General features: G+C 42.6%; 1 long non-coding RNA gene across 2 annotated transcripts; it reads left to right on the forward strand.

Moving 5' to 3' along the window:
- Window positions 1-5,240: 5,240 nt before the first annotated feature.
- LOC134161259 (uncharacterized) lies at window positions 5,241-20,109 on the forward strand. 2 transcript variants are annotated; one of them, XR_009963912.1, is made up of 3 exons: window positions 5,241-5,391; window positions 18,049-18,149; window positions 19,273-20,109. It is a non-coding gene; the product is annotated as an uncharacterized LOC134161259 (long non-coding RNA). The 2 variants fall into 2 exon arrangements; XR_009963911.1 differs by lacking the exon at window positions 5,241-5,391 and adding an exon at window positions 10,775-10,885.
- The last annotated feature ends 5,590 nt before the right edge of the window (window positions 20,110-25,699 follow it).

The raw sequence follows: 25,699 nt of genomic DNA on the forward strand, positions 1-25,699 counted from the left end.
ATGCTGATGTTGGTATGGGAGTCTTGAAATGGCTTTAAAAATTTAACCTACCTGGATTAAAATCCAGGTTTAATGTTTTTCTGACTTCAGACCTTCTGTCCAAATGCATAAAGCTCTGAAACTGGGAGAGATTTCCAAGTTACTGATTCTTGTTTACATTTGAATTGTGGGAGCAAGTAACTGTCTAGTGTTGGGGCTGAAAGTTTTTAGGTATTGGTTATTTTAAATAGATCAGATGAAAAAAAAAAAAGAGGACCAAAATGTGAAGGATTGCTGGCAGGCTGCAGGATGAGACAATGAGCCAACAAACAATTCAGTGTAGGTTCAGTTTGCATGCGTGGGGAAAAAAAAACCTGTATTATATTTTGCATAGGTGATGATCAATGCCAGGCAGACTTGCCTCTCAGGAGCCTCTCCTGAGCTATGATAGTTTACTGAACACATCAACCCCATAGTTGCTAGCATAAAATACCAAATTATGTTAGGAAAGGAGTGAAGGACAAAACTGGTAACACATTGCTGCTGTATAAAATCATGGTTCAGCAATGCTTTTAATGTAGTATGCAGTTCTAATTGCTTATTTTCAAAAAGGATACCAGACTGAAAAAAGCCATCTGCACTATAGAATGCTTTTAGTGTAACAAACATGGGTAGAAGAGACCTGATTGGCCTGAGAAAGATTGTAAAAAGCAATAAAGCTGTGTGTAAAGTTTTGTATAATGAAATCAAGTATCTAGAGATGGATTGAAAAAGTGCAGTTGAATCTTAAGTTTCACTTACCAGCTTTCAGTTACTTGATTCATAGTGAATTTTAGCTCCCTCAGAAGTAATTCTTAAGGAGGTCAAAAAATATTGAACCTAGAGGGCACTGTTCCATGTAAGGTTTATGTAATTCCACAGATTTAGTCTGGTAGTGTCGCAGACTCTGCACATGCATTTCCTCCAGTGTTCCTTGCTGTGGAACCAGCACTGAGTCAGGGAGTACATTCACTGGGGCAAGAGCACAGACTATATAGCTCTGTCCTTAGTAGCCATTAATGTTTCTATGCCTTCCAACAAGCTTCTGTGTGTGAGAGAATTTCTCCTAAACTAAAACTGCTAATAATCCAGGGGTTAGATTATTGCAGGAGCAAAGACCAAAGAGAACATTTCCTTAGGATGTAGTAAGCTCGACAGGGCGCTTAAGGTTGGACAAGAACTGACAGACTCGACTACTGCTAGTATTGACCTGGAGTGAATCTGCAGTGGAGGGACAGTACAGAAGCTAGCCTGGGGTGCTGCAAGGGAATGAGACTGAAATGCATATTCATGCAGGTTAGCAACACTATTTCTGCAAATCACTGTAATATCTACTGGTAGTTTTCCTAAACTAATTGTAAAGACAGACTGTAACTCTCCCTACTGCTGCCTCCTTGAGGAAGGAATGCAACTGTTAAATACCATGGAATAACATTTGTCTTTTTAAATGCCAGCAGTATTTAAGAGTTATCTCAAGTTAACACCTTGAGAAAAGTTAACAAGGTGTTAAGACAGTTATTCGGTGAAATTGAAAGTTCATCTATGGTTGCAGATACAAAGACTTTCTGGGGTTTTCATATGTAATCAGCTGAAATTGATGATTAGAAATTGTATACCAACAGGAAAAAGATTGACTCGTGCTACATGCCCCTTTGAAGCTTTCTTGTTATCTTAAAACTGTGACAGTCTAATTTCAGGCACGCCTGAATTACTTCTGATGCATATGTGTTCCTTGCAATACATCATCAATATTCAGATACTATTACGTAATAGTTGCATGTGGTAAAGCTAGAGAGGAATAATCAGGTTCAAGGTAGCTTCATAAACGGCTTCCAATACTAGTGTGAGGAAAAATGTGTTGTATGGTAACAATATTGTTCTTGGATGCTCTAGAAGTATGTAAGAAATGGTACAGCTGGTTCTTGGAGAGGTGAGATGTAGCCAAGATTTAAAAATTCAGACTCCTTGTGCAGCTATGACAGATCACTTGTATACAAGACGAATTTGTCTCTGAGGACTTCATGTAGTATGCTTGATTTCAAAAGTGCTTTGGAAATACGAAGCGCAAAGCAATTTGAAGTATCATGGTGCTGTTTAACCATCAATTACTTATAACAGCAGTTCAGAAGTGTTGCTAATAACATAGTATTTCCTGTCCTTACAATTAACATTCCTTTCTACCTGAACTACAGTTTTATTACCTGATAGTGTAAGGAAATTCTTTGCATTTCATCAGTGTGAAAGACTCTGTGACATTAGGTTTGAAAGAATATATATGAGCATATTTATTGCCTGCCATGTTTGCTTTTCACAGTAGAATATGGTTCTTTGAGGTGCATTTCTTCAGTCTTGAGCACCTGGTAATGGCTACTTACTGATATGACTTTCTTATTTTGTAGTCACAGCTTGGAGGCAATGCTCAGGAACAAGGAAGAGAGTTTGAGGGACAGATGAGAAAGCAGATGATGTGGAAGGAGCTAGAGAAGGTAGGGACATCATCCAGTGCAGGGGTTTCTGCTTGAATAAAACCGATTGTATTGGTGTGGCTACAATAGGTAAAATGATGTGTATCATAATCTGGCGTGTCTAAATTGGTTCTGAAAGTAAGTGGCCTAGTTATTCACAGATGACAGACAAAATGGAGATAAAAGTAGGAAGCAAATGGAGATAGGCTAATGAAGGAGGTGAGAGTTCAGGTGTATTGCAGAAAGGAATACTTCATTTTGCAATAGCCAAAAGTTTGTCCATTATATTAAGCTGTATAAACTGGTCAAATACAAGATACTATTTCTGCCTGCAAGCCTAGTCTTTCTCTTTAGACCTTTATAGTTTTAACAATAACCTAGGCACAAAAAGGATATTCCTGGATATTCCTCTTGTGAAACACTGGAATTCCTGCAAGGTCTTTCCTTTTTTATTTTCCCGTTTTTGCTGCTTTGCTGCTGTTCTGGATATTGTGCACCCAGTAAAAAAAGGGGGGGGTTTCTCATTTTTCTGTTGGAGGATGCAAAGGATTTGAAATGCTTATAAATGCTGAGGAGAAAGTATTGAATAGATAAACACAGATTTCTCTGACTTTCTGAATGCTGCACAGGGTTACATGAACACTTGGACTTGTAATTCAGGAATTTTAAATCCTAGTAGCTGAAACTCCTGAATAACCTTATTGTTAAGTTTGCCCTTCATATTCTTGCTGTCCTGTGCTGGAGGATGAGAAAACTATATATACCTGCAAGCTCATGAATCATTGAGCTAAAACTTAATTTTAAAAGCTACTTGCACAAGATAATTTGGGTGTTGTGTTAAAACTGGAATGCTGTTAACTCTGTTAGTAACTGGGTCTGTATCATGTCAAAAAGCTTTGATTTTTGAGTCATCCTGCAAAGTTAGTGTCTTGAAAAAATGAAGTAATTCAACATGTGGCTTTCCTTGTATTTTGACTGTGCTTTGTATTGATAAACTGTTAGGATAGTGAAGATAGAAGGGTTATCCTAATCTTACAGCTGAGACACAGAGGTCACAAAGCCATTTGGTCATGGAAACAGAAATACAAAGCATGACTTGTTCTTTTTAGTGCTGTTTCCTCTTGAGAGGTTTCCTCTATGGTAAAGAATTCCTGTCAGTGCTAAAACCCATGTGGGTGGTACAGTCTGTATGAAATAATCAGGAGGAATTGAAGTTGGTGTTACACTTTTAAAACACAATAGTGTATTTCCCCTGGCTTGCTGCGTTTCTTCTAAACAGACATGCTCTTCCTCCTGGGATAGGTAACACAGGTTTGTAACAGTACGCAACATGTTAGGATTATTTCATCCTGATCTATTAAAGGTTCCCAAATACACTTGCAAAATCCCACTGAAGTTTTATCAGGTGCATCTTCCCATGACAGAAATGCTCTTTCAGAGGTACAGAATTCAAACCCTTGGGGTCTACAGGGTAAAAATGGCACCTAGGTGGCTGAGGAGAGAACGTCTGTGTTGTTAACTCCACCAGTACATGGCAAGACGCTGGCCAGACATGGAGAGCGTAAATTGAAATGTGATGTAAAGTGCCCAGAGATGCAGCATGTTTCTGCTCTGAGCAGTGCTGGTCAGTGGGAGATATTTGCAAATGCCTTATGATTTTTCAGATGGTTGTAGTCACCACAAGTTTATTGTAAAAAAAAATCTGTCTGATGCTGCTGTCAGGGTAACTTAGACCAGGTTCAGCCCACTCTGTCCCTACTCTTTAGAAAATATTTGAGGAAACCTTGCAACCCCATTAACTTTTTCTTCTGTTGCTTCAAGTACCTCCTCAAGCCTCCATCACTGCTTTGATTGCAGCAAACCACAGACTATAAATCTGATGTTTTCTTACAAAAGCTAAACTGAATTTATATTTCTGCCATTATTCAGCAATAATTTGGTCTTATCCAAAGCCAAGATGATGGTGCAGGCCTGCTGTGGCCTTGTGCTCTGCAAGCACTCAGAAGTGGTTTTATGTAGTAGGAAATTATAAAATTAGATGATGTCTCGAAGGGATTAGTGGGAGCTACTGCATATTTCAGCATTGAGAACTGTGCTGTTACTGATAAATCCTCCCCGGTCCTATGGGGAGGTCCTATGGACTGATAGCAGTTACCAAACAGGTCTTGTTTCCTGCTTAGAGGAAGAACAACTAAACCAGAACAGATGGCAGGTTATGTGTCTAACTGCCGTCTTGATCATCTGTCCTTCTCTAAAATGTCACTTTGGTTTAAGAGTATATTTTAAAGGAGCCTAATTGAAGGAAGAGTGTTTTCTGCAGTGAAGAAGCATCCAGAAGGGCTGAGAAGTGTCTGTAACTGCAGGTTCCACCGAGGGGCTTGCCACTCAATCCTCAGGGAGGCCAGGATGCTTCTGTGACTTAGCACTGTGTCAGTGCTGCTCTGCCCAACGCAAAACTGAAGGTCCCTAACCTCAGGTCATGTAGATACCTTGCAAAAGGGGCGCGGAGAACTCCTGAGCACCTACAGCTGAATTTGCAGCTGCAGCCTTGAATTTCCCAGCGATTCCAAGCCAGACGCGGGCTCTGGTGCGCGATCGCTGCCTGTCACAGCGCAGCGCTGTCACCACCTCGGGTTGCCGTCCCGCCTGTTGCCGCTGGGGGGCGCGCACGGCCCGCTGGGAGCGCTGAGGGAAGCCCCGGCGACGGCTGGGCCCGGGCGGGCGGAGGGAGGGAGGAGGAGGAGGCACGGCCCGGGGGCGGAGCAGCCGCTGCCATGGGCTCAGCCGGGGACCGCCGGGGTGATGCTGCGGCCGGAGGAGCCCCCGCTGCCGGCGGCCGCGGCTCAGGAGAGGGGAGCGGAGCGCGGCGGCTAGCCCGCTGCCTGACCCCGCCACCGGGGTTAAAGAGGTAGGCCCGGAGCAGGGCGGGTGGGGAGCGGCGAGCAGGGGCTGCCCCGGCCCGGGGGCGGGCTCATCAGCACCCCTTGAGGCGGGGGGCTCCGCTCTACCCCGGGGCAGGGGCCGGCTCCGCCTCCGGGTCGCGGCTCCCAGTGCAGGGCACGGCCGCCATGGGCAGGTCACCCCTGCTGCGCGGCGCCGCCGCACGTCGGAGGCTGCCGGGGTCACTTCCCCGGGTGGATGCAGGCATGGATGCATCAGCAGCTCTCGGGCTCGCCTTGTCCCCGAGCCGCGGAGGCTCTGCCCCTCTCCCCTGGGCCATTTGGGAAGGGCTGTGCGAGAGGCTCCGTCCTGCCCGGCTCCGGTGTTCCCGGGGCTTGACTTGTTCGCGAGGGCGCGGGGTGTTCGCGTTCCTTCTGGCTGAGGAGGGCCTCGACTTTGGGTCTCCCGTGTGTGGGATGCGGTGTTGGGTAAAGTTGAGCTGGTGCTGAGCTCCTGAAGAGCTGAGGAAGTGTTTCTGTGCTCTTTTGTAAGTGACTATGGCTGCGGCTGTTACTTGCGTCTTGCGGAAACCAAGTCTGCTGGTGACTGTAAGATCAGAGAGCTGATGTGGTTACGTGGAATGATGCTTAGTTTGAGAGTCCTAGGTGCGGGTAGTTACGAGATGCTAACTGTTTAGCTCCATGAGGATGGTGACAGCAGTGATCTTGCAGACTGTCACCATCCTGGTGATGGATAGGGGACGCTTGAGATCCCTGAAGCCAAAGAGGCAGGTTTTGAAGTTGCACACTGTAGGCTAAGACACTCCCCCACCCCCAAAAGAGAGGAAGGCTACAAGACAAAGAGTAGAGAGTGCTTGCGGGTGTCCCCCTTCCTGACCTGTAGGTAGCTGCTATTCCACTGAGCCTGCCGCTGATGGAAAGTGAATAACATTCTCTTTGGGCAGATCGTCTAAAATCTTTTCTTGTCAAGATAAAAGACTTCGAAATCAGTCCTTAAAACAGCTTCCCCTCACCCCCTCCCTTCGTTTTGGCAGTTAAATGCTGATATGATTTATTTTTGTCTCTATGAAGAAAAGAAAAAATTAGAAACTCTTGTTCAGTTTCACTATTCAGAGACTTTTTTTTCCTATGCCTTTCCCTTGATACCATCACAACATCGATTTCACCTCTCCATCTGTGGTTGTCTGTGATTTGCAGCAAGTCAGACAGGTCCAAATCTTGGGATCTTTATTTTGGTTTTCTGTTCAGCATTTCCAAGGAGATGATATGATACTTTAGTCCATGATACCCACATAATTCTTGTGGTAAAACCACTGACAGCTCTTGTCTCACTTCTGGATTAAGATCTGCTTTATTAGTCACACATCTATACAGGGCCAGAAACAAGTAACAATTACAAAAATGAATGTTTAAGCTTGATTAAGATGACAGGGCAAAGTAAAACACTTAGCAGGGAAAAAGTTTCTTAAAGTATTAGTTCATGTTAGCTGGATTCTGTTGGTTTTATCAAGTGCCACTCATACTGCTGTTAAATAAGAAATAAAGAACACATGCCAATGAGTAAAACAAGATTCCTGTGTAGCACTGTATGGCAAGCTGCGTGTTTCTGCAACTAAATCCTAAGCCTGTTAGTTCTTATAAGAACAGAAACAACTTGTGTCCTTTGCTACTTGCAAGTCATTCTGTTCCCTTCAGGTACCTTCAGCTGAAAATAAACGCCTGTTTTAATATTGCTGTCTCTTGACTCTCCCACATATTGGTAGCTTGCTCAAGGCAGGGATAGCATTTTGGTATTTTCCTACTTAGAGGTCAGTCACATCTTTTGTGGAAGCATTTTCTTAAGCACCTCTCATTGTGGGCCTTGCCTTGCTGGCTCAGCTGTGTCATATACCCGTGTTGTGGAAATGAGGGCTTTCAGTTCCTAATCACAAAGAGTTGCCTTAGTTTTGCATTTTTAATTTTCCTCTAGCATATAACGCCTCATTTTCATAACGCTTTTTAATTTTGTGTAGCAGTTGTAGCAAATGAGACTACAATCACGATGAACGCAAAATAAGGTATTTGTGCAGGCCAGTCGATTTTGCTAAGTGAAAGCATTCAAGCATATTCTGCACAATACATTATTCTGGCAGAGTTAAATATATCCTGTAAATAGCTGTGAAATTCTTTAGTTTTACTATTTAAATCCTTGACATTCTGCTCTTTCTGCTTCTCCTTATACACTGATTATTTTCCCCTTTGTAGGGTTGTGGGGTTTTTTTCAGTGTTCTGAAGCTGGTATAGGAGGCCATCACTGAAGAACCTGTTAATTTTCGGCAATACTGAAATGTTCCTGCTGGGGTCTTTACTGTTACAAAGAGCTGTGTGGTTTTCTGCTTTAGCTATTTTTAAAGTTTTCTATGCCTACCTTTCCATCTTAATGACATGCCAGGAGAGCACTTCACATTCCAACAAAGGCAGTGAACTTTTTGAGTGAAAGCAGGTGGCTTTTAGAAAACTTTGTACAAGAGATTTAGTGCTGAATTTTCTTCTTTTCGTGTTCCTTAATGCAGTGTGATAAGTTAGAGCACTGTATTAAAAATCTGTGGGCCTGAACAGCTGACAATATAAAATACCTGACCCAAATCGTTTTATCAAGGAGCAAGGTCAGTGTCTAAAAGGGAAAAGCAAGTCAAATGTTATAAGGTTGAACAGGAGCATAATGCTGAGGCAAAATGGAAGGAGAGATAGGGGGAGTTATAAAAGCTTATCTTATTTCAGGCTTTGAGTAAAGAGGGAGGAGTTCGCTGTTGAGAAACAAAGACATTTAAAGGGAAGTGGTGAGAAAGAGATATTACGATGGGTACAGGATATAATACATAAAGTCTAAAAGGAAAGCTAACCTCAAGTTAGACTGCTTATTTCTTCCCTCTAAGTTGCAAAATGAAGTGATGATTTTAATTGTATTTTGTTTTATTTCCATAAATAGGAGAATCAGTAGCGGATATGTGGGAACATTAAAATGCCATCTGGAAGTGGTGCTGTTGTGCCTTTGGCTAAAGTTTCCATGATAAGTTAACACTGCTATTGAAAGATCCAGTGTCTCTTCCTCTTACTACCTGTTGTCTTTGTCAGTGCTAGCCTTAACGTGGCTCTGTGATGAATTGAGCCAAACAACTGATGGGAGCTAAAGTGACATGGCAAAGATACTGATGGTTGGTTTTTGACCCAGAACAATTTCCTCATTCATTCCACTGTTTCTGTCCTCTCATGTACAAAGGGTTGGCTTTAGGGTGTGAATGATGGAAAACGGTAGGCTACTTCTACTGCCAATGCCAGCTTATAGAATTTTGAGGTGATTGCGAAATTACAATCTTAACCAAAAAACACTTGCCACCCCATATTTTCATTATATCTTTGAAATGTCTTCAGTGGCTTTTATTTCAGATCTTAATGTTATTAAATACACAGTGAGTTCTATAATTACCTGAAAGAAGCTTGTATGGTCTGGTCTGTTTAGTAAGTACCTAATTACAGATGATGGTACATATATTGTTGATATTGCTATTTGCAACAGGCCCATCTTAACCATTTTAGAAGGTGTCTTAAATACACTGAGCACTTAAAACATTGTTTTTCTCTTACCATTCATATGGAACTGCTAAGTATTTGCAGTTGAGTCCTTTTTAACCATAGTATTTTGGCTTTTTATGCCTAGTGTGCTTTTCTAGTAGCATGTCTTGAAGAAATAGTGTGAGGTGGTTTGTTTACATCTATTTTCTATTGTTTCTTACTGTTGTTGTCTTCTGTTATATTTCAGGCTATGTAACACTCTAGTTCAGGACTGTGGATCTGTTAACTTATTCTCAGTGGTTTCAATAAACTTTGCTTCTGTCCCCTAACAAATGCTACTCTATGACTCTATGTTTGAGTCTTTATGAACATGATGAATATAAGATGCTCATGGTAAGTATTAGAAGGGCTGGTAATGTCACCAAGCTACCTGCCTGAAGTGTGTCTGCAACCTCAGTCAGAGCAGGGCACCCGTACACCTGAGGCAGCTTTGTTAAATGGACATTTCTTTAATGGATCATCTGCCAAATTAGTGGAACTGCTGTACAGCCATGCTTTTAATGATTGCTCTCATTGAATGGCCTTCTCCAAGCAGTAAGTTTGATATTATTAAAATAAACAGGGGAAGTTCAGGTTATATATAAGGAAGTTCTTTACTGTGAGGGTGGTGAGGCACTGGCACAGGTTGCCCATAGAAGTGGTAAATGCTCCATCCCTGGTGGTGTTGAAGGCCAGGTTGGACAGAGCCTTGGGTGGCGTGGTTTAGTGTGAGGCATCCCTGCCCATGGCAGGGGGGTTGGAACTGGATGCTCTTAAGGTCCTTTCCAACCCTAACCATTCTGTGATTCTATGATACCAGTTTTGGACTGTCTCTTTATGCCAGCTGCACTAGTCCTGAGCATGTGGCTGTGTCAGTGTCCAGGCCTGTGAAGCTGACTGCACAGACTTGCCAGGAAACTTTGGGAGCTTGGTAGAATTGTTTGAAAAGAATGCATTTTCCTGCTGTTTCGCAGTGATCCTCTTTAGAGTTAACCTGTGTGCAGGGGGGGAGGAAGAGTACTCCTTTTTGCTGAGGAGAAACTGGATGTGGAATTCTGTTGCAGTGGCAGCACTGTGTGCAGGTTGGTGCAGAAGCCTCCTTCAGGAGCACCCCCATAACCGAAATCTTTCCCTCAAACCCATTCTGTTGCAGACGATGGGTGCAAGTAGGTCTCCAGAGGCGCAACATCACCTTCTTTGAGCTGGAAAGTTGACTCAGGCTCTGCAGAGAGTGACATTTGCTCCACTTACGTGGAATAGGCTTTAGAAGGTAAGAGTAGCTACACGCCAGTGAGCATCTTCAGTCCCTGCAAAGCACCTTTTGTGAATGTGGATGTGCTGCTTTTAACGCTTGCTTCAATCAAGAGACTTGTGGTTTCCATTCCACCACTTGCAGATCAAGTACATTTTTCTTACCAGTTCTTCCTCTTCCACCCTTTCTTCTAATGCCTTCCCATGATAGCAACTCCCTTTGCTGGGCCATCCCACACAGGGGCTGTACCTGTTTTGGGAGCTCTTTGGGCACTTTTAAGAACGGCAAAACCCATCCTGGAGTTCTCCCAGCTGAAGGCTGCCTGGATGATGGTGTTCATGTCAAAATCACTGTTGGATTGACACCTGCAGTTTGAATGGAAGCCAGGCGACTCTGGCTTCCTTCACTTTATCACCAGGGGAAAGGAGGCGAGGCCCCCGCCGGGGCTCTGCGCCTGTCTCGCTGCCCGCAGGTGGAGGAAAGGAGCTGGCGATGGCGGAGCCGCTGAGGAGGCCGGAGGAGCGCCGCGGGGCAGCAGCCCCGGTACGCGCCCTGCAGGCGGCGGCGGCGCGCGCGGGGCGGCCATCTTGGCAGCGCGGCCGCCGCGGGGAAGGGCTGCGGGGCGCCTCGCCCGCCAGGTGGCGCTCGGGCGGGTGCAGGTGGGTGCGAGCGGCCCGCGCTTCATGGCGGCCGCGGCCCCAGGGCGGGAGCGGTTCCAGTGCTGCCCTCCGTGCGTTCCGTCCTGAAACCCGCCGGGAGGGAGCGCCAGCGCTGTGGCAGCGGCGCTGTCCTGCCCGGGCCCGCACTTAGGTGTGGCGGTCACACCAGGCGCAACGCGCGGCCTGTGCGAGGAGCTGGGTTGTGTCAGCGAAGGGCCTGCCCTCAGGGCGTGAAAGGTCGGTGCGGGTGCAGTGACTGACTGGGGAACGCGGGTTAACGACGGGGCGGCTGATGGCTGTAAAACGCTTTAGCACACCCATTATCCTCGCAGTTGTCACTGCCTGTTTGGACATACCAGCTAGAACAAGAGAGGTGTGTTACTGTTCAGCTTAAAATCAGAGAATAGTTAGGGTTGGACCTTAAGATCATCCAGTTCCAACCCCCCTGCTATGGGCAGGGACACCTCACACTAAACCATCTCACCCAAGGCCCCGTCCAGCCTGGTCTTGAACACTGCCAGGGGTGGAGCATTCACAACCTCCCTGGGCAACCCATTCCAGTGCCTCACCACCCTAACAGGAAAGAATTTCCTCCTTATGTCCAATCTAAACTTCCCTTGTTTAAGTTTTAACCCGTTACCCCTTGTCCTATCACTACAGTCCCTAATGAAGAGTCCCTCTCCAGCATCCCTATAGGCCCCCTTCAGATACTGGAAGGCTGCTATGAGGTCTCCACGCAGCCTTCTCTTCTCCAGGCTGAACAGCCCCAGCTTTCTCAGCCTATCTTCATACGGGAGGTGCTCCAGTCCCCTGATCATCCTTGTGGCCCTCCTCTGGACTTGTTCCAACAGTTCCACATCCTTTTTATGTTGAGGACACCAGAACTGCACACAATACTCCAGGTGAGGTCTCACAAGAGCAGAGTAAAGGGGCAGGATCACGTCCTTTGACCTGCTGGTCACGCTCCAAGCCCAGGATGCGGTTGGCTTTCTGGGCTGCAAGCGCACACTGAAGCCGGCTCATGTTCATTTTCTCATCGACCAACACCCCCAAGTCCTTCTCCGCAGGGCTGCTTTGAGTCTCTTCTCTGTCCAACCTGTAGCTGTGCCTGGGATTGCTCTGACCCAGGTGTAGGACCTTGCACTTGGCATGGTTAACCTTCATGAGGTTGGCATCAGCCCACCTTACAAGTGTGTTGAGGTCCCTCTGGATGGCATTCCTTCCCTCCAGAGTATCAACCGAACCACACAGCTTGGTGTCATCCGCAAACTTGCTGAGGGCCCACTCAATCCCACTGTCCATGTCAGCAAGGAAGATGTTAAACAAGACCTTTCCCTGAGGGACACCAGCTTACCTCAGGCTTTCTGTTTAAAGTGCTGTCTGAAAGCTACATGAGTGATGGTGTCCAAATAACAAAGGGGAGTTTTGCGGTCAAGTTTTCTTTCCTTCCTCAGGCTAAATCCATAAGATTAGGTAGAGGAGCTGCCAATGCATTTTAACCCTTTCCAAGTGTTTCATGGAGTGCTAGTTTAGAGCATGGACCAAGTTTGCCTAGAGGGTTTCCTCTTATCTGTTAGCACTTACCACAACGTTTTTCTTCCATTTCTAAGCACCTTGTGCAATGCCTGTTGTGTTACTGGCAGCTGCAGTGGTTGCTAATTGCATTGAATGCACTTCTGATGGCAGGAAGTGATCAACATTTCCTTGGACACTTGTTGCCTATGAGCTATTTTGCTGGATGATCCCCCTTCTGTTGGATGATTCCCCCTTGTCTCACTAGGAATTGCAGAGATAAATGGATTGAGACAGGATAAAGTGGAGCAGGTAAGAAAAGTATGTGGCCAGTGTTTCTTAGGCAGTTGAAAAGCAGTTTCCTGGCTTTATTCTTCCCTGCTTTAGTGCAAACAAAAGACATTGGTATGCTGGTCTTTCTGCACATTGTCTTCTGTACACAGAACAAATGCCAGTATTGCCTCCTAAGCCTTTTTCCACTTTTCTGTTCCTGTATTCCAGCATTGTTTGGTGAAAAGACAGAACTTGTAAGTTATAGGTGGCTCCAAAGTATCCTGGTGTGGGCTGCAAGAGCCCATTGAAAACTCAAATGAACATGTTGGGCAGCTTATGCAAAATATCATAAGCTAATTAATCAATAATGTTCTTTGATTACGGAACAGATCTTCCTTGCACCTTGGATGTGAATTCTGCTCTAGAGAATTGAGGCCGTCGTCCTTGTTCCAGGCAAAATCAGTCAGCAATAGAGTCAGTTATTAATCTTTTTCTGACTTCCATCAGAAGTTTCTGGTTTTTGTCATTGGCATGCCTTGCTTATGGAAAGGAGGCATCATTGCTTCCAGAAGGAGTTGACATAGAGTGGAAAGAAACAAAAGCTTGGATTATCAAAGTCTCACATGGTTAGCAGGGGACTTAAAAGGAGAAATAGCTGCCTAGTAAGAATAGTTCAGTATTACTGGCTGTTTGAGCAGTTCTTTTTTCCATTCAGCTTTTGACAAAAATAGCTATAAAGGAACATGTGAACCTCAGAGCATGCCGTCTCTTTTTTGATATATCTTGGCTTACATTTGTCAGCTTTAGATTCTCTAGTATGGCACATTTAGTCTGTGCAAAATGCAGAATACAGGAGATTGGCTTCTTGGGCCCAAAAAATCCTTTGACTTCATTCCTGAAAGATGATGATTGCTTCAGTGATACTATATTGCTTGCTCAAAGCAAGTGGTTTGAATCAATAGCTCTTCACTGCTGATCATATTCTGTCTGATTTACTGTTAAGTTCATTCACTCAATTCTTCTGTTTGGGAGCTCACACTAAGATTTTGAATGTACCTTATGCTTTTTCCTGTCAATCAGACATGCACCTTATTTTGGCTCCAGAGTAGGGAAGATATTCAGCTTGTTCGGATGGATTCAGATTCTTCTTCCTGGCAAGAGGAGTCTCACAACCTTTTCTACAAAAACCACTAACCTAGTTTCAACACACTATCTTTGCATTGCCCCTGAAAACATGTTTCCACAATCTGCAGGCTGTGAATAATTCCCTGATATGCAGATTATTGACCTTATCTGGGAGCATCAAAGCACTGCAGTCAGTGTGCTGATTCTATACCTACAACGGAAGGTTCCTTTCAGCAGTACATCAAGTAGTATCTGGGAATCTGATAAATATAATGCAGTATTTGAACTGATTCCAGGTTCTGTGCCTAGCAAGAATTCGATCTTTTGTCTATGCCAATGGAAGTCAAGGGGAATCTTGCTTTTCTCAACTGGGCATTCAATAAAGTATTCACATAGAGGGATTTGGCTTTCCTCCTTTGAGCCTGCTGCTGCTTTTCACTTAGAAGCACTCTTGATGCATACATTCAAATAGTGCAGTGAGGGAAAACCTGGGTCCTCAGTGCTAGGAAGACAAAATGCTATTCCCAGTGTCATACTGTTGTACCTGGATGGCACAGCATGGCACAGCACTGAAAATGGACACTTGTACAGTAGGTAAGTTCCAATGACAGTGTAAATACAGCTCAGCATGCCTCACATTTGCCACAGAGGGAGCAGCTTGCAGAGAAGAGATTGTGCTAGAAGAATTTCAGTGCCCGTTAAATATAACTTTCTGTGATGTCTTCCTTACGGCACTGTCTTCGACAAAGTGAATTAATGTCTTTTAAGTGGCTTCAGAGCCTCTCAGGTATAATTATCACATTGTGATTTTTTTTTTAACTGAGCTCTGATTTGAACCAGTGACACAAAAGGAAAAGAAAAATATCATTGTAATAACCAGACTCTTGTACATGCTGTTCTCATATTGTTTCCATGGGGCATTGTTGGTTACCTCTTTATATAAGATTCTTTGTGCTTCTTGTGTATCTTAAAGCGTGATTGAAAATTACATCTATTCAGACATGCACAGCTGGGTTAGCTACCTGTGGAAACTCACTACTTCCATTTCTTTGGCTCCTAGTCTTTGAAGAGGGTCTATGGATAGATACAAAATCTTGCTTATATTTGATACTCCTCTTTTTTTCTTTAATACATATTCTGATGCGTCATCTACTCATCAGTTCATAAACCCACAGGTTAGTGGTTCTCAAGGTGTTGAACCTTCTTGCAGAACTCGTCCCATGGAAGTGATGTGTCTGTAGACCTTGCTTTATTATGGTTCCACAGACAAGCTGCTGAATGCTTATCTTTGTCTCCCTGACTTGCAGTTTGGGAACCTCTTCCCTGAGGCTCCAGGTGTGAAACCTGGTTTTGTCACTGAGGAAAAGAGGAAGAGGTGGTTTAGTTTGGTTTCCTGTGGCTAAGGTTTGCTGACTTCTCAGGAATTGATTTTATTATTTTCCTGGGGGAAAAAAATAGCTTTTATAAAATACCAAATAACAGGAATCTTGTTTACCTAGTGCAGATTGAACTGCAGTGTATGTATGTGAGGATCAGCTCCCACTGCCCTATATGCAATGTTCTTTTCCTGGTTTGTGTTCTAATTCACCATTCCTACTTTGGTTATCCTGTCTTCGAACTGACTTCAGTGCTGTTGATTTGCTGCCTCCTTGAGCTTTTCCTGCAGATTTGAACTAGACAAAGCTCAATCAAACCTTCCCTCCTCACCCCCTCCTCCAATAGTGTAGTAGAATCGAGTAAGAAGAATACATGTTTTTCCCAGGGACAGCTGTGCTCTGGTGTTTGTACAGAGCTAAATCTTCAGTAAGATAAAGAAAAATACATTGCACAGGGGGGAATAAATCTTGTTTTATAATGTGGGGTTTCAGACCAGTCCTGCCTTCTCTGGCTCATGAGAGGTTGCTGTACCAAGAGAATCGTTTCCCTTTGTCATGTGCTGACTCCTCTTGAACTCCTCTGTCGCTGTGGTTCTGCAGACTGCTGCAGAATTACTCTTCTTGAATCATATTTGCATATCATTTCCTTTCATCACAGGCTGCTTGCTGGAAGATCAGCTCTCCTGTGTCTTATATTGGTTTTTTGCTTTCAGCCTCAAAGAAAGATGGTTTAAATCTGTTCCATGTCTGCTCTGACCTTGTGTTGGCAGTTTTGTACTGGATGTGTGCAGCATCTCCCTCTTTCTCACTAAGTCCCAAACTGTGTTTCTCTTTAGAGTGGTTATCTAGCGTTTAGCTGTAAGTGAGGCTATTCCCTGGTCCTTTCTGAAACCAATATTAGCAGACAAGTTTGTTACCTTATGTTTGGAAGTTTCAGGCTCAAATTTTAACCTGATGCAGTTTACCTGAGCATGAGCCTCACCTCAGAAAGATCACCAATCTGCTTTCACATGTGCTTTGTGATAGAGGAGAGGTTTTTTGCCTACCATTGATCAAAATAACTCAGTAGAACAAGCCTGGAATTCATCTGCTTCAGCTTCTTCGTTATGTATTAATTCTGTATTTTTATTTAACATGAGGAAATATAAGTCTGACTCCATTCACAGGGATCTTGCATGAGTGCCTGAGCTCCCTTGCTGTTGGCTATAAAGTGCATACAGAGTGTCTGTGTATCCACTTGTGTCACTGCTGGTGGAGGTGTCTGTGTACGTATCTGGATGTAGTGTTGAGACAAGTAATATTGGAGATGCTGTTGGTTTGTTTACAGTAGAAAGCTACTAGTATTTTGATATGCCTGTTTGATCTCCTGTTACAAAACACATGCAGTCATTCTGGTAATAAAAATACCATAAAATCTTACTGTGAGTCATTCTATATGTATATATCTTGGTGTATGCTCAGCTTTAAAAAACACAGCTTCTTAAAAACAGCAAACACAAATGAGTCATATGATCATCAGTACAATGCTAAGCATGCATTAGAGTTTATACAGCATGGTCCATGGATTAAATGATTTATAACAGGTATTTATACCTTATTTGAGGTTCTGGTTTATCTCAAATCTCAAAATGCCCAGAAAGTTCCCTGCAGGATTAGTGCAATGCCAGAATCTCTCAATTCTAGCTAAGCTTTCCTTTCTCTTTCCTGTGAAATTGAAGGAAGGATATCTTCTAGTTCAGTCTTTGGGACAGAAATGTCTTTACAGAATACAGTCTGTATTCTGTAAAGAATACAGAGGAACAAATGTCCTTGTTCCTCTGTATTCTTTACCTCTATTAAAATGGTAAGCAGGACAGCTTTAATCCAGAAGAGAACCAAGACCTCCTATACTCCACTATAATTGAGAAAGAAAACTTGTGTATAAGTGGGCTCAGCTGCATCTCTTATTTCTCTTGTCAGTGTGTTGCAGCTCTGTTTTACAAATTAGAATGCCTGTTTGAGTGTTTTCTTGGGGTTTCTTTCATCTTTTTCATTAAAGAGCTCTTCCCAGTTCTTGTCTTGTCCATAATTTTTGGCTTGTACGTCCCATTAGCTGTAGTGCTCTGTTTGGAGGCATATCTCACCTGCACCTAACAAAGCACTGGCAGTTGTTTCTGTAGGAAATTGGGTAATTTTTGCTGACACAACACTCAGCAGGATTTCAGATAAGGTTCAAGCTCTCCTATGGTTACCAGAAACAGGCTTGGTTGTAGTAGATAACAAAAAACCCAAATATCTTTCCTGTGTTAGGGCACTTGGCTATTGTGGACGCTGACAGGGACTAGGGAGCAGAGGCTTCCTCTGTTGTGCCTATGCTATAATGTTGTGTGAAGAATCTTGCTCACCTGAATGCCTGTTGAAGGCAAGATACTCTAAGTGGTGTACTCAAAGATCTGACTGTTTCCAAAACCTGATTGATAAGTAGCGTGAGTTGTCTCTTCTCCAGTAAAATCAAAGCATGAAGGATGGTCTAGAGGCAGTTTTCATTGTAAATCCATTATTGCCTGTCATGTCTACAGTATTTCATAATAGAAAGTGGGTGATCTCTTGGGAGGAGGAGTGTGGAAATTTGTGGAGAAGAGGAACGGATTTGAGTCTAGTTTTGATGTGGGCATCCTGTCATCTACTATTGGGTTTTGGGTGGGGGTTTTTTTGTTGTTGTCTCAGGGGTTCCTTGAGAAAGGAAGTTATTTTCCCAATCTGTACTTCATAACATACTGCAAAAGGGTCCTGGTCGTGTCTGTTCTGAATAGGTGTTTGGTTTAAAATGTTTGTATGAAAAAAATAGCATTTATCTGCAAGATCCATCCTCATGTCAGATACTTTTTTTTCATGCAGCTCAGATGTGATACATCAGAGACCCTGGATGAGACCATTCCCCTGATTAGAGACAAGTGATGGAAATGAACCACATATGTGCCAAAGTGCATAAACTAGAGGTTTGTCCCTTGTATTAGAAAATTTACATCCTCCTTTTTATGTGTTTTATAGGTCAACTGTCCGGGTATTTATATGGAGCACTCAGATGTTTATTGCTCTCTGTTGTCTTATGTTTGGTTTTAAATCAGTATGTTAGCTCATGGTTCAGCACATGTAAGTGCTTATGGGTTTGGAACATCACTGAGTAATTTGTTGCTGTGGACTCTACAATTCCTAATGGTAAATTAAAATCATTAGTTATGGGTTTGATGTTAATGCTAAAATAATGATAATTTGTTTTGTGGCTTGAAGGATTATCTGAAACTATTTATAACTTCAAAAATTCAAGTCTCACATCAGCTGGACATCCCCATTTTAATTTGTTGATATGTAGTAGTGGAGAGATCTCTGAGCTCCCATCTTCTGTTGTATCTGCTTTGGTGTTTGTTGTATCCTGAATGAGGGAAGCCAGCATGACTCACTAAGGTGATGCCCTCACCATATTTAGTAAGCAGCATGATATAACTTGTGTCAACTGAGGGCAAGTTGGCCTCTGGGAGGAATATAATGAAAACATGACGAGATAAATTGTGTAATGCTTAAAATCAGTTTCAACTGACTCAAAGTGAAAGGAACCCAAGTGTTTGTAGCATTAAATCCAGATAGGCGGCAGCATTTAAGCTTTAGGCTCTACCCCTGTACAAAGTAATATCCTCTAGTAAGGTTTATTGTGTCTGGAGGGATAGGGCAATTGACTTGACTTTCAGCAGGTTTTCTTTAAATGCAATTCATTTTTTGTAGTTTGCATGTTTACACCTACATGTGGTAACAGACTTATGCAACGAGTTCTTATTTTATGGACTTAGCACCAGGAGAAAGCTTCAGACAGGAAACTGGGACAAGGCATTTTAGAACAAAAGTGGGAGTCAACTGATAATCTGCTTAGAAACCTCTGCCTAGTTTTCATAACTGAGTACTCCAGTCCAAGAAGCAGCTAACAGGTTCTCAGCATACTTGACAATTTGGCCATACTTGAATGTATACATCAGCTAGAGCTGTGAAAAATGAATCATGTTCCATACCAACTGTTTCTGGAAGCGTCTCACCCGTTTTGGTCTTTTTTTGCAAATGCCATGTTTATAGGTGGTTGGGAAGTGGAAACAGGAAAATAAAACTCTAAACAAATACTGGTGCCAAAAGTATGGTAAGAACTCCTTAGTACTTTTCCCCCCTCTGATACAGGGAAAGGAAAAAAACCCAAACCTTCCTGATCCCATTCCCTTAGTACCGCTGTACAGACATAGTAATTTGGAATATGAAGAAAGCACCAGTCTTTGCTGGGCTATAGGCACCTTGAATAGTGCAGCAGAATTCTATTCAGAGGCTTTCTTGGTTATCAAGGGGAGGGTAATATCTTGGTTGGCTTGGAGGCAATTTTGCTCCTTAACATTACCAGCTGTAATCCAGGAATCTGAGAATACAAGATTCAGTTGGCAATTTGAGCAGTAGTTAATGTTTTAATTAGAACTTTTAAATGTAAAGCTTAGCATCCATGGGGATTTTCAAGGGAGAAATTAACTTGTACTCTCAAGAGTAAGGAAGGAAAGAACTGTTGTGTAATGGTTATATAGGATGGGAATCTGTTGGGGTTTAATTGTGATGTTGCCACTGGTACATTTTGAGCAATGAATTTACCTGTTCAGCCTCACCTTCCCCATGCCTAAAATGGGCAGTGCTCAACCTCTCAAAAAAAAGGTGAAGCTTAGTCATTATTGGAGAGTCTTTGCAAACTGCTCTGTATTGTAACAGATATATACAGTGTTGTTTCTAGTTAGCTTTCCCTTATGGCTCAAATGTCAACTGAAACTGAAGACATGTATGTTTTAGGTCAATAATCCCTGACCTTTTTTTCAGCTAAATCACTTGTTATCATTTGTTTTGCTGTCTACTTCCTCCTACCACTTTGGCCACTTTCTCATTCTCACCAGTAGTAGTAGCTGTCTCTTTGTGGGTTCTGGGAGGCTTTTCACCTCCCTGCTGAAATGTTGCCAGACCTTTAGACACTATGCAAGTACTTACATGTTCCCTGTGATGAACAGGGAGCAAAAGTCTGCCCTTAGGTAAGGAGAAAAATTAGCCTTAGGTCGTGACCACTGGTGGTTCTCATGGCTGTAAATATCTGTAGTCTGCCTCTGCATATGTGCCCCTTGGATATTTATATTAGCAATAGCTCACTCTGAAATCTTGTTACAGCTTTTTCTTTGACTTTTGATCTCTAGCTACAGTAAGATTGAAAAGCACAGATGCTTTTAATTTTCATTAGATATTTTTAATCTCTCCATAGGCATTGTTAAAATGGGTTGCACACCATTTTTCCTCCTAGAAGAGCAAGTGCTTGAAGCAGAGAAGAGCCGTGGCACCTTTCTTACTGCAGTTTGCAAATTACTTCAGTGTGCAACTGTCTCGTCATTGAAAAATGTGAGTATTTTTAAAGTTGCTTCCAGCAGTTGGGGAAGTGATGTTAAATACCCTTTTCTGTATCAAATGTGCTCTTACAGCAGAATAGTTCCAGCAGTAATTTTTTAGGATCTTTGCATTTTGCTCCTGAATGAAAGCATTTTGTCTGTATATGCATATGCAAATGGGAAGCTTATTATACATCATCTTGCAGTGAGAGACATACGCAGAGATTGTTCTTTCTGTTTAGTCTTTGGTTTTATGTCAATTATGTCAAAATTACTTTATAGGGTCATTCATGGATGAGCAATAGAGGGGGGTGAGGACTCTTCCAGTGAGGTTTAGGGTTATTTGCCTATAGAGGAAGAATGTTAGGTGTCAGGGATAATGGGATCTGATGTGGACTCACGGAAGCTTTATGTACTCTTCATCCTTTCTGTCCCTATTCTTTTCCAAGAACGTCTTCACACCGCTTACATTTACACTCTGTTTTCCTTCTCTAAGCTCCCAGGTCATTCTCTAAATCTTCTGTTCTCCAGCAATTCATCGCAGTCTCCAGTTAGCCTTTTCTGAACTCATCCCTTCCATTCCTCCATCTCCATGTGGTATCTACCTTGTTTTCAGTCTGGGCATACCTCTAGCAGGGTCTTCGCTCTAGTCTCAGCTACTTCCCTGAATTCTTTTCTGCCATTATGCTTCCCTCCTCATTTTATTTCAAGGGGCTGCGTACCAGTGCACGTAATACTGGCTAGGCAATAATACACAGGTATTGGTGAGCATGTGGCTACAGCTGAACCACTTTCTGTTTTGTTGGGTGTCACAGCAAGCTCTGGAAGCCTCAGTTGCAGGAAAAGTCCAGTTCAGTTTCTGCATATCCAGAACAAGCTGTAACTGCTTAAGGAGGATAATGACTCTTCAGTCTGGTTAACAGGGGTGTGGACAGGAGATGGTGCATTCTGATTTCATCTTCAGCCTTCAGACTCTAGTGAATCTTTAGAAAACCATAGTTTACATAGACTCAGTAGAATTGTAACTTGGCCAAACTTCATAATATTTTCATAGGAATGGGAAAATATGTCCCTGATATGAGGGTAGTGCACTGCCAATTTAAAATCTCTTCTGTAGCTCATGAAGGCATTGGAGCTTTTCAGAAGAGCAAAACAACATATACTTTTCCTTAATTTCATTATCTGAGTTGGCTTGGTCTTGTTCCATGAAACTTTCCAGAAATGTTAAACCTTCAGCAGATACCCAGTCTGGAAAATATATCAAAGCTGGAAGTTCTACAAGATTGAGCTGCCTATACAAATAATGTGCAACTGGGACGCCAGTAAGAATGTGGGGAAAACCAGACTATTGACTCAGAAGCTGGCTTGAGTTGGGCTTGAAGACAGTGTAGTGGTTTCCGTTTTCTTTTCCTTATAATTACAAAGAAAAATTTTGAAATATTGTATAATTGTGTATTCATGCTTGAAGGCATCTTAGAATGATGATGTTAGAGAAAAATAAACAGGGAATGGTGTAGCTTCCTACTGTACTGGTCTTCTCTCTCCCTCCCTCCCTTCCTCCCATCCTTTTCCCCCGGAATAGTACAACTAGAAAGCACAACGAGAGAGGTAACAAGGTTGTGTGCAGAAATGCTCCCAGTGATTCTATGAGCACAGATAAGGGGAAGTTCTCTCACAGAAACTTCTAAACAGAGGAAGAGTCAGCCTGAAGGAGGATAGGAATGGATAGGATGGGGATTTGTGAAGCCATTCAGTATGTGGAGCAGGGGAATAGAGAATGGTTATTCATTCCCATAATTCAAGAGCTAGGCTCATCCAATGAAATTAGCAGCAGGCAGGTTCATGGTACAAAAAGAGAGGTACTTATTTCCATCGAGGTACTTATTTCCATCATGTGTTAATATGCTATGGAACTTAGGTGCACAGGGTGCTATATATTCCCAAAGCAATTAGACAAATTCATTGGAAAAAAATCCAACAATGGTTATTAAAGTATCTATTCTTCAACCACAAATTCTTGAAGACTGGGAATTAAGTTTGTCTATTTACCCTTCAAAACTTCCCCTAGACAATGCCTTCCACTGGGTACCACTTAAGAGGGATTATTTGGCTGCAAGGGCCTTTGAATGATGCAGTATAACTGCTTGTTAATAGCTTGTACATTGTGGTTCTCACTGTAAATTCTGGCTTTTAATGACAATGCTCTGTGTGGGTACAGAATTACTCCCAACAGAAGTGAGTGTGTGGGACAGGACAATTGTTTGTCAATGGAGTTTGAATTTCTACAGTAACTTTCCTTTTGGCTTGACTGTTGCCTGAAACCTTATTAAGATCCCTGCCAACTATCCAAATGTTGCTACTCTCTCCAGATCTGTTTTTTTTCTTCTGTTCTTTCTTTCTTCCATCCCTTTTCCCCTATTATGTAGGACACCAATGCAGAGATGCCCCTTTGGCATCTTTTGCCATTTGAAAATTAGGGCTTTCCTGACCATTTTTGTGGGTGACTTTAACTTGTTCTGAAATGACAGTATTCAGCTTGCGTATCATCTCTCCGTAGCTTTGACTGAACTAGTTTGAGAGTGCCCCACTCTCTGAGTATGTGTGTTTATATGTATTTCAGCTAAGTTTTTTCCACTTCTAATTAAACACAGATGCTATTTTAAGGTAAGGGAAATCTTACTTTCAGTGTTTTGCAATTATATTTTAAGATGCAGAAAAATCCAGTAATGTTTGTCTTTTTTATCTTTCAAGGTGGTTTTGGTGTGTTCAGAAAGTTGTTTCATGTGGACTTCCAGTGCACAGCAGCACTGGGAAAGGTATCTGACCTGTAAGAGAAAAGGAAGTAGTCAGAATTCACTCTTTGTATTAGGAATATCCAGAGGCAGTGTGTAAAGAAATGACCTTATACTAAATATAAATTAAAAATACGCCTGGGTAAGCCTGACAGGTTATAAGAATGTAACACCTCCTGTGGGAATAGAGGAGAGGAAATAACTTCCTCTTGTGCAGTTTGCAGCTCTGTGGAGGAAAAGCTTTCCTTCTGTAAAGCTTGAACTTTGCAAGGGAGAAACTGTGATTCCAAACCTTTTATTCCAAGATGTGATCTGTGCCCTGGCTGAATGGGGTGCAGCAACTTTAGAAAAAAGGATGGGAAATCTATTTTAGCATGTATCTTTTCCAATGGAAGAAAACTGAGTGTCAGCATCTTTTGTTGTTCTGTCATACATCTTGTGATGGCTGGCATTTTCTTAAAGCCAGACATTTTCTTTCAGTGTCATTGGCTGAGAATCTTGTCAAATATTTCTCTTTAGAGTAATTTTTAACCCTTGTATAGCTGCAGGGAAAGGCTGATAGAAATTCTCATGCTGATGGTATGAGGAAAAAGTGCATGTTTTAGATTGATTTTCTTGGAGGCTTTTTAATTGTCTTTTCCTTTCTAATGTTGTAATCTCTAGAACAGCAGCTGCTTCTCTGAGGTAGGGTTTTGCTGTCTTGTCTTGGCTAAGGGTTTTTCTGATGCCTGCAGTAGATCCTGACAAAGTGAACTGGGAAACTGATAATGGGGTATGTGGCTTTCTGTGTGGCACTTCATTAGTTCATCTTAGCTCAGTAATAAGCAAAACTTACAGATGAATTCTGACTAAAGTAGCTGGGAAAGAGACCTGTACTTAGCAGTTCTTTTCTGTGGTTCCCAGTGTAAAGAGTGGAGGTGGACACAGACCTTCTGGCTGCAGTCTCCATAGATTGGTAGGAGATTCATCCCCTGAGAGAAGAAAGCTCAGGACTAAGGAGCTATGTAGGGTTAAGTTTTGTGTAATGTAGAAGACAGCTGGCTGGGTTTGAATTCTCATAAAGAAGTCTTAACAAAAATAAAGCACTGGAACAAGAAATCTTTCCTGTATTGAAACTGCGTTTCTTTAACTTCTGCAGATCATCCTCCAAATGTAACTTGACATAGTTTCAGCTTCACTATTTGCTATATATTAGCAATTTCTTTTCTTGAAAACTCTGAAGCAGCACATATTGGGATTTCAGTTACTGTCTCTGCCACTGACAAGGTGTGATCACATATATGTCATGCTACTTCTCTGTGTCCTAATTTACCTCACAAGATAATGTTTGGTGTTTTCAAAATGCTATGAGATTTTTCTGACAGCCTTGGAGAAAAATATTTGCTAAATTATTACTCAAACATACCAGATGGGAAAGATGAGAAGAGAGAAAATAGAGCAGAGTATGTAAAAACTGGTGGTGTACTATGTTCAGATTTAAAACTCATTAATTTTCTAGTGCTAGATACTACCAGCCTTTTTTTAATGTTGGGAAAAATAATATGTACTTAAATATTAGTTAAGAACTTTGGGGCTGTGTTCAGCTTATTTTACCTGAAGCTTGTGCTTGAAGTCCGTCCAGTTCCAGTCTGATTTGGACTGATTCATTAACTGGTTTGGGAGCCCCAGAGAGGTAACACTGGTATTGTGTTGAAAGATGCCACTTAAAAAGGGGAAGTTTCAAATGAGGGGATGCAATAGGCTCAGAAGTCAAGATTTCAGCCTTATGGCCTTAGCCCTCATTCACCCAGTGCTTTGAGGGAGCACAATTCCCAGAGGGAAGCCAGGGTTTCTTGCCATTTGCCTGAGCTTGGAGTAAAGTGAAAGAACTTGGCAGAGGCTGCAGCCCTGTACTTTGGCATCCAGCTGTGCCACTGGTTTGGGGAGGCAGATGAGAGTGGTTGGGGTTGAACACTCTATGTACACATGCACACAGCTGTGTATTGAGAACATCAGGAAAGCTGGGGAGAAGTGGCAGCTTGGCCTGTTGGCTCCAGCAGGCACACATACAACACTGTTGACAATAAATGCAGTTTTCAAGTGTGCACAAACAGAAGTCAAGTAGAAAATACTGCCTGTTCCTACTTGAGCCAGTCCTGTTTGAATGCACTTAAAGCAGGTATAAAAAGTCTTTGTAGTAGAAGTGTCATTGTTAGACTGTGCAAAGCAGGACGGCACAGAGGGACAGAAATAAGGATTTGCGCAGCACATGTTCTGGGTCATATCCAGAGTGATGGGGAGAAACCATAGTTCCTGGAGAGAGCAGTTTGTGCA

The sequence above is a fragment of the Pezoporus occidentalis genome, unplaced genomic scaffold, assembly GCF_034315485.1.
Source record: "Pezoporus occidentalis ecotype Australia unplaced genomic scaffold, CSIRO_AGI_Poc_V1 ctg171, whole genome shotgun sequence".
Lineage (NCBI taxonomy): Eukaryota > Metazoa > Chordata > Aves > Psittaciformes > Psittacidae > Pezoporus > Pezoporus occidentalis.